Source organism: Bufo bufo, chromosome 6 (assembly GCF_905171765.1).
Source record: "Bufo bufo chromosome 6, aBufBuf1.1, whole genome shotgun sequence".
Classification (NCBI taxonomy): Eukaryota; Metazoa; Chordata; class Amphibia; order Anura; family Bufonidae; genus Bufo; species Bufo bufo.
The window spans coordinates 356,398,669-356,414,705 of NC_053394.1; the positions used below are offsets into that span (position 1 = coordinate 356,398,669).

The 16,037-nt window shown below is 42.0% G+C and overlaps 1 long non-coding RNA gene across 1 annotated transcript; it reads right to left on the reverse strand.

The window, feature by feature from the left end:
• Nucleotides 1–413: 413 nt before the first annotated feature.
• Nucleotides 414–10,735, reverse strand: LOC121003124. Its single transcript, XR_005779423.1, has 3 exons — nucleotides 10,664–10,735; nucleotides 10,440–10,497; nucleotides 414–1,707 (listed from the first exon to the last, which is right to left on the reverse strand). It is a non-coding gene; the product is annotated as an uncharacterized LOC121003124 (long non-coding RNA).
• Between the last annotated feature and the right edge of the window lie 5,302 nt (nucleotides 10,736–16,037).

Consider the following 16,037-nt stretch of genomic DNA (forward strand, 5'->3'; position numbering starts at 1 on the left):
CATTGACAGGGCCAGGCAGTGTGAACCTCATCACACCTGCCTGGTCCTGTCAATCAAAATGGAGAGGGCCTGGCAGTTGCAGAGAGAGCAGAGCCTCTAGGTCAGGCATGCTCAACCTGCGACCCTCTAGTTGTTGTAAAACTACAACTCCCACAATGCCCTGCTGTAAGCTGATAGCTGTAGGCTGTTTGGGCATGCTGGGAATTGTAGTTTTGCAACAGCTAGAGGGCCGCAGGTTGAGCATGCCTGCTCTAGGTCTAACGGCAACATTTTCCAGTATGTAATAAAAAATAAATAAAAAACAGCTGGAGATGAGACCGGGCAGACAACTTTAATTTACAGTAAGTCAATATTTCACTTGATCTGAAGGTAATCGATCTGAATTGTAGATGTAGTGTAGATTGCCGTATAATCAGACGTATTATTTTTCTATGGATTTTCTATTTAACAAGTATTGGCAGTCAGCCAGCAATGAAAAAAAAAACATAAAATGACTTGTCGCGCACAGAGACTCAGCGCAGATTGCTTTTTGGTATTAGATAATAATAATACTTAGGCAGCACTTTTCTCCCTCGGGATTCAAAGAGCTTTTCAAGCAAATCCACAGAATAAATTGTTGAGTTAAAGATTCAGTCAATACGATGAAATGAAATTAATTGCTGCCAAATGCCTGAGTGAACAGATGTGTTTTGAGTCGGCTTCTGAATACCTCCTTCGAGGGGTTTTCTTAGGTTGTGCGGGAGTAGAGGGTCCTACAGAACAGGTGCAGGAGGCGAAGGGCTTGAGCATCAATTTATATGTTAGATTTACTTATCCTATTATCTACATAGGGGGGGCTCAGTGGTTAGCTAACGTTCTCTTCCAGCTCTGGGGTCATGAATCCAACTAGGGCATCATCTCTGAAGAGTTTCTATGGTTTGGTTCCTCACAGCCTCCAAGTCATCACTGGCAAATCGGTTTTCTATGAAGGATTATCGGGCAAAAGGGGCAATTGGTATGAGGCTTCTACCACCTAGCAGGTCACCGCTATCAAGAAGAAATCAGAAGGTCGGGAGATACATCTAGCAATTTTTGGTTGATAAAATATCAGGCATATAACAATCCAATATGAGAATATTTTCTACCCAACTTCAGATGCTCCATACATATAGATTATTGTCTGATCCTGTGGACATCAGCAGGACTACGTAGGGTCCCCACCAGCCTTGATCAGGTTCTAGATATTAGAATGTGAGCCCCCATGTTGGAATATATTAATAAGAGGATATAAAGAATGGAGACAACCTGAGACAGGCATTTTGGTAGTATTTTAACCAAGGCCACTGATGGAGTAGCACGTGATTGGCGCTATTTATTATCGGCCCCGTGGTTATAGGATTATGTTCTTTATATTCCAATGAAGTGTGCAGATGAATATCTCTCTTCGTCACTAACGATGAAATCCACACAAGTAAATGCCAAAGCCTTTAATCTTCCTGTACTAAGCCATCTGCTGCTAGTCGCCTGGACTGAGGAGCTATGTCCTTGTTGTTTCCCATGTGTCTGGGAACCAGGAGGGCAGGGCAGGTCTTGGCGAGGCCCTGACCACTGATCCTTTTAATATGAAGAGAGCTGCATTGCCTTCTTCTGCTGTTGGGTTGGAGGAGATCCAAGGCTGTCAGAGAAGGCCCCTGAGAGGGTGGAAAGGTGACAGGCCAGGTAATCGCACTGCAAGAAGGAACAGGATGTTACATATTACAGTAGATTTAATATGGACAGTACTTTGTAGGACAGTAGCATCGTTCTCCATCCAGCTTGTGTGAATATTACATACAACGAAAACTGAGCAAATGTCACCAGGAACTATGGTAAACCTTGTAATCATCATTAGATTAGATGAAGGGGGCCTGGTTTTCCTTATTTTTCCCTGTAAAACAGCTGATATGGACAAAATGGCTGCAGAGACTTAATTTTTCATGTTTCCTTGATGTAAGGAATATGTAGCATGTGCTGCATATTAAAGGGCATCTGTCAGCAGTTTTGTACCTATGACACTGGCTGACCTATTACATGTGCACTCGGCAGCTGAAGGCCTCTGTGTTGGTCCCATGTTCATATGTGTCCGCATTGCTGAGAAAAAATGATGTTTTAATATAAGCAAATTAGCCTCTAAGAGCAACGGGGGTGTTGCCATTACTCCTAAAGACTCTGCTCGCTTGGCAACTATCGTGCTCTCTGCACTATGATTGACAGGGCCAGCCAGTGAAGACATCATCACACCTGACCCTGTCAATCAAGCTGGAGTGGGACAGCAGTTGCAGAGAGAGCAGAGCCTCTAGGTGTAATGGTAACGCCCCCGTTGCTCCTAGAGGCTCATTTGTATATATTAAAACATCATTTTTCTCAGCAATGCGGGCAGATATGAAGATGGGACCAACACAGATGCCTTCAGCTGCCGAGTGCACATGTAACAGGTCAGCCAGTGTCATAGGTACAAATCTGCTGACAGATGGCCTTTAAAGGAACTTAGTATGGAATATTTCCAAAAGAAAAGCCACGGTGAAGATGAGTTCTCTCTGATGAGCAGATACCAGCACTCACTGCACTTGGGTTACCATTTGCCTGGGAGATATCCACATTTGGGATCTAGAGGCATTGCCTCTGGTGCAATATAATCATCTCCAGTTCTGTAAATCTATAAGGCCAGAGCGGACTCAGATGTGCGTAGTACATATGATAGATGGCATCATGTGACAGTCATAACCTTAGGGTTGCACAGGGCTGTACACAGTGTCAGGTAAAACGTCTTAGTGGACCACCACCCTGTTGGGGCCATGGGACAAGGAATTATCACAGTAACCATAGCATATGAAAGTGATACGACCTGAATTGTGGACCTAAAGTTTACCAACACAAGGTTTTCCTCCTGGTTCTTCTACAGAAAAGTCACTGTTCGAATAGAGTATTCTGAGAAAGCATCGCTTTCAGATAACCTGTAGGTGTGATCATAGCTCTACTTACCACCAGACCACTGATGATACCACACATGGTGCACAAAGGCCTAAGGACCAGACCTGTAGGTAGAAACCAGAACGCTTAGCCTGGTATTAGCTATAAATCAATCTATCTACAGTATCTATCTATCTATCTATCTATCTATCTATCTATCTATCTACAGTATCTATCTATCTATCTATCTATCTATCTATCTATCTATCTATGTAATATCTATCTATCTATGTAATATCTATCTATGTAATATCTATCTATGTAATATCTATCTATGTATCTATGTAATATCTATCTATCTATCTATGTAATATCTCTCTATCTATCTGTCTATCAATCTATCTATGTATCTATCTATCTATCTATCTATCTATCTATCTATCTATCTATGTAATATCTATCTATCTATCTCATATACATCTATCTTGTATCTATCTCATAGCTATGTATCTCTTCATATCTATCTATCTCTATCTGTCACCGCCAGCACTCTGAGAAGGTCTGGCAGACGTTCTTCTATACCTCTTGCATGATGTTCTTTGTTTTGGTTTCACTTTGTCATCTCCTTTCCTTCTCCCAGCTGTTACCTATTTACACTAATTACCTCCCTTTATATTCCCTCCCATACTGCCTCACTTTGCGGTTTATACTACTTCCTGGATTAAAGTGTTTGTTCACTGCTGGAGACATCTGTTACTGCTTGTTCAGATAAGTCCTTTCCTTGCTGGCTTGATTCTAGGTGACCCTGACTCCCTCCGTATTAAGTGCAGGGAGCCGGTGGTCGTGTCCCCTCACTATTATAGGGTTTTCAGGTGTCACATGGTCTAGGTACGAGGGCATGCAATCGTCTACCTCTGAGACCCTTGTATGTGCTTAGCAGTCAGGGTGAGCTCTTAGGGTTTTATAGTCACCTTTATGCTTCTTAGTTTGGGATCAAGCCAGTCGGATGTTTATCCATAACTTCCAGCTATCTGCAACATCATCCGTAACACTATCTATGTATGTGTCTATCTATGGAGAAAAGTATTGGGATACCTAGACCTTACAGCTACAGGAGATGTTATGACATCCTGGTCTAAATTCATAGACATGGAGCTGGTACCTTAACCATACCTTTCTGCCTTGTGCCAACTGTAAAGTTTGGTGGAGGAGGGGTAATCTTCTGGGCTGTTTTCAGGGGTCGGTCTAGGCTCCTTAGTTCCAGTGAAGGGAAATCTTAATGCTTCAGTAGACCAAGATATTTTGGACGGTTTTATGCTTCTAACTTTGGGAACAGTTTGGGGAAGGACCTTTTCTGTTCCAGCACGACAGTGCCCCAGTGAACAAAGCAAGCTCCATAAAGGAATGTTTGGGGGAGTTTGGTGGAAGAACCTGACTGGACAGACACAGCACTGACATCCACCCCACAGAACGGAGGTTGTAAGCCAGGCCCTTGCGTCCACCATCAGTGTCTGACCTTACACATGCTCTTCTGGATAAATGTGCAAAATTTCCCCCCACACTGTAATGTGGAAATCCTTCCCAGAAGAGAGGGAGCTGTTTTTGCTGCAGAAGGAGGATGGGGGCTAATTATCTATCAATCTAAAAGTCAAAGCGGCTGGGCAGCACTGCAAACAATAGTAGAACAAAGTAGAAAAAAAGGGTGCCAGCGGCTGTGGCGGTGATCCTCCCGTCAAACCATGAATGAAAAAGGAAATTCCACAGCACTTCCCAAAAATAGGTACATGTTTATTTCACTAGCTGGAACGTTTCGGTTCTCCCTTTGGAACCTTTTTCAAGCAGTGACAAATTCATGGTGCAAATTACATATATTTACACCACACATGTGATTATTGGATAATTAAAACAATCAAGTACAAAATCATGCACTTTTTATATTTTTGTACTTGATTGTTTTAATTATCCAATAATCACATGTGTGGTGTAAATATATATAATTTGCACCATGAATTTGTCACTGCTTGAAAAAGGTTCCAAAGGGAGAACCGAAACGTTCCATCTAGTGAAATAAACACGTACCTATTTTTGGGGAGTGCCGTGGAATTTCCTTTTTTATCTATAATCTATCTATATATCTATTATCTGTCTATTAATCAATCCATCTCATATCGCCTGCTCATCCACCTCACTTTTTGTACTACTGAAGAAGCAGACACAAATCTATCTATCTATCTATCTATCTATCTATCTATCTATCTATCTATCTATCTATCTCATATCTATATATCTTCTATCTATCTTCTATCTATCTATCTATCTATCTATCTCATATCCATCTATTATCTATCTATCTATCTATCTATCTATCTATCTATCTATCTATCTATCTATCTATTATCTATCTATATATCTCATATCTATCTGTCTATTATCTATCTATCTATCTATTTATCTATCAATCATCTATATCATATCTATCTACCTCATATCTATTATCTATCTATCTATTATTTATCTATTATCTATCTATCTATCTATCTATCTATCTATGTATCTCATATCTATCTATCTATCTATCTATCTATCTATCTATCTATCTATCTCATATCTATCTATCTCTCTCATATCTATCTGTCTATTATCTATCTATCTATCTATCTATCTATCTATCTATCTATCTATCTATCTCATATCTATCTCATATCTATCTATCTATCTATCTATCTCATATCTATCTATCTCATATCTATCTATCTATCTATCTATCTATCTATCTATCTATCTATCTATCTTATATCTATCTCATATCTATCTATCTATCTATCTTATATCTATCTATCTCATATCTATCTCATATCTATCTCATATCTATCTATCTATCTATCTATCTATCTATCTATCTATCTATCTATCTATCTATCTCATATCTATCTATCTATCTATCTATCTATCTATCTTATATCTATCTCATATCTATCTATCTATCTTATATCTATCTATCTATCTATCTCATATCTATCTATCTATCTATCTATCTATCTATCTCATATCTATCTATCTATCTATCTATCTATCTATCTATATATTATCTATCTATCTTATATCTATCTATCTATTATTTATCTATTATCTATCTATTATTTATCTCTCTCTCATATCTATCTATCTATCTATCTATCTATCTATCTATCTATCTATCTATCTCATATCTGTATATCTATCTATCTCTCCATTCACCAATTCATCTCATATCTATCTATCTATCTATCTATCTATCTATCTATCTATCATTTATCTATTATCTATCTATCTATCTATCTATCTATTATTTATCTAATATCTATCTATCTATCTATCTATCTATCTATCTATCATCTATCTATCTTATATCTATCTATCTATCTATCTATCTATATATTATCTATCTATCTTATATCTATCTATCTATTATTTATCTATTATCTATCTATTATTTATCTCTCTCTCTCATATCTATCTATCTATCTATCTATCTATCTATCTATCTATCTATCTATCTATCTATCTATCTCATATCTGTATATCTATCTATCTCTCCATTCACCAATTCATCTCATATCTATCTATCTATCTATCTATCTATCTATCTATCTATCTATCTATCTATCTATAATTTATCTATTATCTATCTATCTATTATTTATCTAATATCTATCTATCTATCTATCTATCTATCTATCTATCTATCTATCTCATATCTATCTCTCTCTCTCATATCTATCTGTCTATTATCTATCTATCATCTATAATCTATATCATATCTATTATTTATCTATCATCTATCTCATATCTATCATCTATCTATCTATCTATCTATCTATCTATCTATCTATCTATCTATCTATCTATCTATCTATCTATATCTAATTATCTATTATCTATCTATCTATCTATCTATCTATCTATCTATCTATCTATCTATCATCTATCTCATATCTATCTATCTATCTATCTATCTATCTTATATCTATCTATCTATCTATCTATCTATCTATCTATCTATCTATTATTTATCTCATATCTATCTATCTATCTATCTATCTATCTATCGTCCATCTCCTATCTATCTATCTATCTATCTATCTATCCCCCAATCCATCTCATATCTATCTATCTATCTATCTATCTATCTATCTATCTATCTATCTATCTATCTATCTATCTATCGTCCATCTCCTATCTATCTATCTATCTATCTATCTATCTATCTATCTCTCCATTCCCCAATCCATCTCCTATCTATCTATCTATCTATCTATCTATCTATCTATCTATCTATCTATCTATCTATCCCCCAACAATCTCCTATCTATTTATCTATCTATCTATCTATCTATCTATCTATCTATCTATCTATCTATCTATCTATCTATCTATCTATCCATTCCCCAATCCATCTCATATCGCCTGCTCATCCATCCTTTGATCACTTGTTCTACTACTGAAGAAGCAGACACTGTTGAATGAAGATGATTTCTAGATCTAATACCTACAGGAGTAGATGTAGTAGAGCCGAACAGCGTGCTTGATACACTTAGTGTGATAGAACATTCCATTGATAGTAACCGGGGTTGGCGAAGCTTTCTATGTGTACATTGCAGTGAGATGAGCACAGGTTTCAGGATACGGCTGTATACATCTGTATACTGTATGTGTTACAATGTTTCCAGCACTGGTGCTGCATGTATACGTCATAGCATAAATATATATATATATATATGACACATAGGCTTCTAGATGTAAAGATGGGGAGATTTGCAGCAAATGTATGTGAGAGGCCGGGGTGTGATGCGTATGGTCGGACCCCCAGCGTCCCCCCTCCTCTCTGCAGAGAAGATTGATGCTGTGTATTTGTAATCTGCTGTAGCACACAGCTCCCCGCTGCTCCCCATCTCCCAGCATGCTCTGCCTCCACAGGCAATGCGCTCCGGAGCTCAGCCTCAGCGTGACTGGACTGCAGAGTCTTCTTCCCCATCTCCACACCTCCCCCTACATGTCTCCCCTGGGGCCCTGGTCCCCTTTTATACACCTGATATTGGCTCCAGAACAGATCATCTTTAAATCTGTTTTGCAGCAAAAAACACAAAAACAAAAAAAACATCTTTCTAATGCGGTGGAGTAAAATGAAATATTATCAGCAATCCGGAATCCGGGGCACAGGATATAATCTCTGTAATCCCCTCGCCACCGCTCCAGTATATTTCCCTATCGCTGTGGCCAATCTAAGCTGCTCCTTCTCTGAATGATGCTCTGCGTTCTCATTGAACTTTTCAAATAGTTTTTTTTTTTTTTTTTTGTGAATGCACGCACAATCGCACAATGCAAAATGTAAAGCGTTCCTGTGCGATGGCACACAATATTAGAAAGCCATCAATGGTCGTGTGGTAATATTAGGTATTTAAAGGGCATCCGTCAGCAGATTTGTCCCTATGACACTGGCTGACCTGTTCCATGTGCGCTTGGCAGCTGAAGGCATCTGTGTTGGTCCCATGTTCATATGTGCCCGCAGTGCTGAGAAAAATGATGTTTTAATACATGCAAATGAGCCTCTAGGAGCAACGGGGGCGTTGTCATTACTCCTAAAGGCTCAGCTCTCTCTGCAACTGCCGCGCCCTCTGCACTTTCATTGACAGGTCCATGCAGGTAAACGTCATCACGTCTGGCCCTATCAATCAAAGTGCAGAGGGAGCAGCAGTTGCAGAGAGAGCAGAGCCTCTAAGTGTAATGGTAACGCCCCCGTTGCTCCTAGAGGCTCATTTGCATGTAATAAAACATCATTTTTCTCAGCAATGTGGGCACATATGAACATGGGACCAACAAAGATGCCTTCAGCTGCCAAGCGCACATGTAACAGGTCAGCCAGTTTCATAGGTACAAATCTGCTGACAGATGTCCTTTAATTGCATTGCTCTTATCGGAAAAAGGAGATAAAAGATGTCCAACAGGTTACAAATTAGGCTGGATTAGCCGAAACGCGTTCATTGTTTCGAGATATTGATGTGACATAATAAAGAGTACATAATAGAAGATTTCAAGCGCCAGCTGGAATTTTTTTATATTACGTTTTAGGATTTAGTTCCTTCCCGTGCAGGCGTGCAAAAAGGATCGAGTGCCGACTACTTCTCTGTTTACCAACAGGTTACTGAGTGATATATGTAGAGTGGATCACATTCACCAACTGGGAGATAGGAGAAAAAAAAAACTACAAGGAGAGACCCCCGGATTCACATTATTTTGGCTATTTAAAGGGGTACTCTAATGAAAATAAGCTATTATTAGTTTTAAAGCATTGAACAGAGACCCAGCTTCTCATATCCCCAGCAAACAGCTGGCATTGCCAGTCATAGCTTGTGTTTGCCACTGCATGGGAAGAGTGGTATACACATAAGCATATTTTACGTCCTTGTAGGTCATCAGTATCTGATCGGTGGGGGTCCAACACCTAGAACCCCCGCCGATTAGCTGTTTGAGAAGGCACCAGCAGTCCTGTAAGCACCGCGGCCTTCTCTCAGCTTTCCCTTGGCCATTTCACATCACGTTCATCGGTAACCTGGCCTGGGTGAAGCTCAGCCCCATTCAAGTGAATGGAGCTGAGCTGTGATACCAAGCACAGCCGCTATACAACGTACGGCGCTGTGTTTGGTAAGCACGAAAAAGGCCGCGACACTTACAGGAGCGCTGGTGCCTTCTCAAACAGCTGATCGGCGGGGGTCCCGGGTGTTGGACCGCCACTGTTCAGATACTGATAACCTATCCAGAAGATAGGTCATCAATTAAAAAGTCTCAGAAAACCCCTTTAAAGTCAATGGTTCAAATCGCAGATCTGTTTTTCAGCACAGACCAACTGGGGATCCGTGTCGAGAAACTCAGTGTGCGCTATTCTCTTCCATGTTACCACCCAGACGCCATATGGCTCACAGAATGAAGACGGCTGCAACCATCCATCCTGACTTACACATGGGGATCCCAAGGTGTGGAACCCCCCTTTCTGCGACGTGCATGCCTAATTTTATATGATAGCTTATTACAATGAAACCTGAATTACAGTATCACAGGTGATTCACATAGTACCAAAAGAAATCTCCCATGTAGTGTAGTCCTAAACTCACACTGTACTGCAGCGCCATATCAGTGATGTGGGAACTGCACTAGAGACTTCGTAGTAGTTGGCACAGTGAAGGGCCTGGCAGCTGAATGGGCCCTCAGACTTCCCCTTTTGCCCCTCAGCAGTGCGGGATACACTTGAAATTGTGAAGCCTTTCATGAGTTTCACGTTAAGTGGCATTATTAGTGCCAGTCTCGTACACCCCTGGAATGTGTGCCAGGGAGGTTCTTAGTTGCGTGCCAACGGTATTGTTAAACTTTGGCATAGAGACATGTCAAAACGGCGGGGGCTTTGACCACTCACTATGACAAAGGAGCCTCGGTATTGAACACCGACAGTGAATATATGAAGGTACTTAGTGACCTACCTTCACAGGCTCCTCTAGAGTGGACATGGGCTTGTCTTCAGTTCAACGGCTTGCAGCCCTGGAAAAAAAGAAGAGACTTGTTGGCAGATGTTTCTCACTAGAGGTTTGCCGTTGTATTCCAGCTATGACCATTAACGTTAGTACCAACTGGTATTCCCATGCATTTGGTAAGGGAAAGGTTTCATGGTCTACATACACCTACAGTACTTGGTAGTTTAACTCACCTCCCTGGTGATGCCGATGCCCCATGTAGCCCTGGAGGTGGGTTATCATCAGATCCTTCTGGAAGCCTGGAAGATACATTGAGATTCAATGAGGTAAACAGTCTTAAGTACCCTCGGGGAAGATTTTAGTCAGTTAAGATCAGGTAACTTTGGAATCAGCTATATCTATTGGTATGCTGTACTAGTTGGGTGAGATTATGAGTACTGATGGATTTCAGAGGGTAGCTTCCTGCCCATGTTGAAAGTTGGGTGGCAAACTCCTAGAATACCTACGGCTGCACCTTGTTGAAGAAGTGTCGTCTCAGCAGCACAGCGAGGGTAGTGATCACCATCACCGTGGTACACATTCTGCCAGGAGCATCACCAGCATGGCATAGCACAAATCAATGCTTTACTGCATTGCAACCTGGAGATGAAGCGGTGGGCTTAGAACAGAAGCACAATCCTGGTTGGTGGTACCCAGACGTTCACCAGTTTCCCTCAGCCCCGTGGACAGTCCGTCTCCTGTTACTTTCTGTCCCTAAACTGCCTCTGTCATGGGTTTTTAGAGAGGATTATGGATCAAGTAGAGATTAGATGACTACAGGAGTTAAACTGTCCTCCGCAGTGGTGTGAGCGAGGACAGCCATTTGGTCTCTGTCATAGAAACCCAGTCCATAGACGCCAGGTATCTGCTGCATATCTGAATAAGCATCATGTCACACGCTTGTCATGTAAAAGTCATGTTATAGCGCCTCCTACCTGAAAGGTGCCCGGACACTTGTGAGGGGAGAGTTATGAAAACTGGTGTAAAGGAATTGCCCATAGCAATCAAGCAGATTCCACCTTTGCTTTTCCAGAGGAGCTCTGAAAAATATTAGGTGGGATCTGATTTGTTGCTATGGACAACTAAGCCAGTTTTACTTTACACCCATCTTGATAAATCTCCTCCTTGGTGCTTATTTCCATGTTATAGGGCAACAGATTTATTGAATTAATTAGATGCAAGAGTTCCCAAAAGTTCAGGTTGCACCAAAGTGACTGGAGACTACATAGCCTTCTCTAATGTGTCACTGTGGGTCTCTGAGGGACTACTTCTGTCATACCCTGCCCTACTGTGTCTCTGTAGGTCTCTGAGGTGGTACCCTATGTCACAGTCTGCCCTGCCTAAACACAACTCTTGAAGGAACCCACTCTGTTCCTCATGACTCTGCAGTGTCCCCACTGCCAGTGGGACTGTCACTGTGTTTCATGCTTTATATTCTGTGCATTTTGTCTCGTAGGCTGTACATGTAGAGAACAGTGGAAACATTCCTAATTACTGTTACTAGGCAGGGCAGGCACCACCCATTCCTCTCTAGTCTAGTATAGTCATTACAAGCAGCTAAAGCTTTAGCATATGTGCCAGCTTTTGAGGTTGTGGTTCATCCGCCATACAAGGAGGATTTCAGAGCTTTTGTCAGAAAATGGTACTGCACCTATATTCAGGCTACAAACTTCTCTGTATACTGGTGGGAGTGATATGCTTCAGGTTTCCCATCAAACCAAAAGAACAGAAAGGGTCCTCTGTTCAGATGCTTTATTCCACTGAGGATACTACAGCGCGACAGAGATCTACTGCACCGCTTGGTCGAGTTGGGAGGATTGTGCATGCTATAAGAAAGAGACCCAGCCCTCCATCTCCCACATACAGCCTTGGGAATTGCATTTGAAAACTGTAGAGACTGCTGTTAATGTGTACAGTGCTTGTGTGAACCATCTATTGAACAGGCTCAGTAAAGTACAGTGCACTTTAAAACCATACATAAAACCTGGCCTCAGCATCAGCCACATCACAGTACACCATTGCCCCAAGTTTCAGAGAACCCTGTTTGCACCTTGAAATTTAACACCACCAAGGGCACTTAAACCACCATCAGACAGGAGAATTCCTGAAAGTCAAGGAGTGCCCCATCATTGCCCCAAGGTGGAGAATTCCAAAAGCCAAGGAGTGCCCTGATGGGACACTTCTTATCACTACTTAGTGGGGGGGGGCATCAGAGTAAATAACTGCAACCTCCATTATTGCTACTGCTATCTCTCCTCTCCCCTCCTCTGGGCACGCTGCACTTGTTAACCACTACCTTTCATGCACCCCAACGTCTCACAGACATGAAAGTGCAATTTGCCTTTCATGGGATGTCTACGTGCCAACCAAAAGTTGCAAAGCCCTTTCAAGCCATGCACTAGACATGACAACGTCCATCAGTTTTCCCTGGAGTGTTCTTGTCACTGGGAGGTCCTGTGGTTGTTACTGTTATTCAAGATCCTTTGGCCATAGACAATGGCATAGCTAAAGACTCATGGGCCCTGGTGCAAGAGTTCAGCTTGGGCCCCCCTTCCCTCAGTGCTTTGTGGTCAGGGAAGCACATAGTGTTCATATTGCCTGAGGCAAAAACTGAAACGACACCCCCTCATGCCAAATTCTTGACCTAACCCCTTCCCTCGAGCCAGATGTGTAACTTGACCAGCATGCACTTTCTATAATACCAATGTCTTCTTATATAGCACAAGGGTCTTTGGGCCCCTTTAGGCTCCTGGGCCTGAAAGCGACCATTACCTCTGCACCCCCAATAGCTACGCCCTTGGCCATAGACATCAGTCTTAATGGAAGTCTCGTAATAGTAGTACTATTAATGGGAGCACACTGATGTAGCTAAAAAGACTATGGCACTATTGGGGGCACTCTGATGGCACCATTAGTGTGGGACAAATAAAGGTATCCTCTAGTGGCACTATTAAAAGGAAAAAAAAAAAGAAGAGAGCTGCCTTGTTAAAGGGGCTTTCCAGCAATATAACATTGATGATCTATCTTTAGGATAGGCCTTCAATGTGTAATCAGTGGGGTTCAATCTTCAGGAACCCCACAGATGAAGACCAATAACCGTCCAGATTATCGGGAACTACCGTTCCCGATAATCTGGCCATCTAAATGTGCCACTGATCACCCGATGAACAAGCAAAATGCAGGCACCACCTATCATGGCTCCTGGGCAGCAAATCGTGCTGTCTAAACAACGACCTACTGCCCAGAAACAATGATTCTCTGTGGGGACGAGGGATTGCTATATCGTTCTCATACTGGAAAGGAGATCGCTGCATGTAAATGCAGCGGTCACACCTTCATTGAGCAAGAAGCCGACTGTCGGGAATGAACGCTTCCTTCCCGACAATAGACCTGTCTAAACACGCCTATAGATGCTCACATAGACAAGACAATATGCCTGTGTATACAAGGAAGGAGAGGTCAAACTCCAACCGATCAAACATTAAAGGTCTAATCTAAGGATAGGCCATCAATGTTCTAATCCCAGAGAACCCCGACATGTCAGTAGATCTCTACATAAGAGGTCAGTAGATCTCTACATCTCCAATGTTGCCAACCTTCCATAGATGATGACTTTCTCCTTGGAGCATACAAACAAAAAAAAGGGGCAAGATATTATAAAGCTGTAGCCTGCTCTCCCTGCATTAGAGGCCATTTGGAACCAGGAGAGGTAAAATACAGAGTGGGCTCAGCATGCATATGGAACCTGCATCCCCTCTCCCCCCGGCTGGTCACAGAAAGGAGTGGAGCTTGTGTGCAGCAGAAAACAAAAGAGCAGCTCACCCTGTAACCTTACCACATATTAGCCGGTGCCTGGACAATACTTGAAAAGCTCCAAAATTATTTCAGGAAAAGATCCGGCACTCAAGGTGTTTCAGTCTTGAACACTTTATTTGCAGGACATCAGCATGGATAAAAAACTACAATACCTTTGCTTACACGTTTCGACTAAACATAGTCTTACTCATAGCATTTTTTTATTTTAATGTGCTATGAGTAAGGCTATGTTTAGTCAAAACGCATAAGCGAAGTGTAGTGCCCTGGAGCAAGGGTACTTGGAAGTCTGGACATTTGCCCCTGTTTTCCCTATGAAACTACTTATCAACTACTTACTGTATTTCACTTTAAAGGGTTAACATTGATTTATGCTGTTTAATACTGTGTAACTGCATTTTATATGTATGTTGTGATATATATCCTGTTCCATTTCTGTGGAAAGGGTTAATGAATACTGAGAGACTTTTGGGACTTTCTAGCTAGTAATGAAAAGCCAGTGATTTTCAACAGGTTTAAAGAAGCACATATTTTGGAGGGAAAAAGACAGACTTGTTTACCACCAAAACCAGACAGACTGACCTTTTGAATTTCTGGTTTAGCTCTGTTGTTATGTCTGAAAACCTGTTTTTGTCTGGAAAAACTACTTAGTCATTACCATTGAGTATCATTGAAGCTATAATGTAAGTCTATGAGAGATGGAAAATATAACATTGTAATTGTTTTTGCTGAGATTCTCCACTCCACCCCTCCCACTAGAAGGTTCTAGTTCAGCTAGACACTGTATATAAGGAGAGCAGTCAGAGCCCCTAGTGTTCTGCAGTTAGGGAACAACGCTTAGAAAAGGAGACTCTGCCAGACTACTGAGTGACCAGAAGAAGACGCTGAGACAGGGATACTCTGCCACAGACCCTGGGCCTCTAGCCCTTGGCCAGGGTACTAGCCTTCTGAGAGAGAGAAGAACAGCGAGCTCAGGCCTTTCCTCAGCATCAAAACCCTTCTTCTGCCAGGGAGGAGACTGGAGAAGCCAGCCCTATGCCTTGCCTGTATTGTTTTGCACCTGAATTCCTACAGTAAAGAAGCACCCTGGTTTACTGCAGACCCTGACTCTCTGGACTTATTTCCCATTGGGGTGCACCACGCCTTACCATCCCTTCCGGAGAGCAGCAACGTGTGGTGACACCTCAACAGTGTCCAGGGGACCCAGTGTGGCATTGGGGCCACCCCAAACCCGGCCACTGCAGAAGTCATTGGATTCTCTTATTCATGCTGATATCCTGCAAATAGAGTGCTCAAGATTGAAATACCACCTGGAGTATTGGTTCTTTTATTGCAACAAGAGCAATGCTGACACCCTCCTTGCACCAAATGCCTAATTTGCATATTAAAGGGTTTCTACCACCTCATTTTGACCTAATTAGCTCTCAGACACTAGCGATCCGTTTCACAAAAAAAACGAACTTTTATTAATATGCTAATGAGCCTCTAGCTGCTATGGGGGCGTCTTTTCAGCACCTAGAGGCTCGGTCTACTCACATTGTATGCCGCCCCGCTCGTCCGTTAAGCCCGCCCATCTCCTATTGAATGCCATCCTCCATCTGAGCCAGCGGACGAATTCTCGCGCCTGCGCCGTGCGCGTCTGTATTCGGCGCAGGCGCAGTGAATGTCTGACTGCTCCCTGCACAGACATCTCCACTGCGCCTGCGCCGATGACCGAGATGTCTTTGCAGGCAGCGGTCAGACATTCACTGTGCC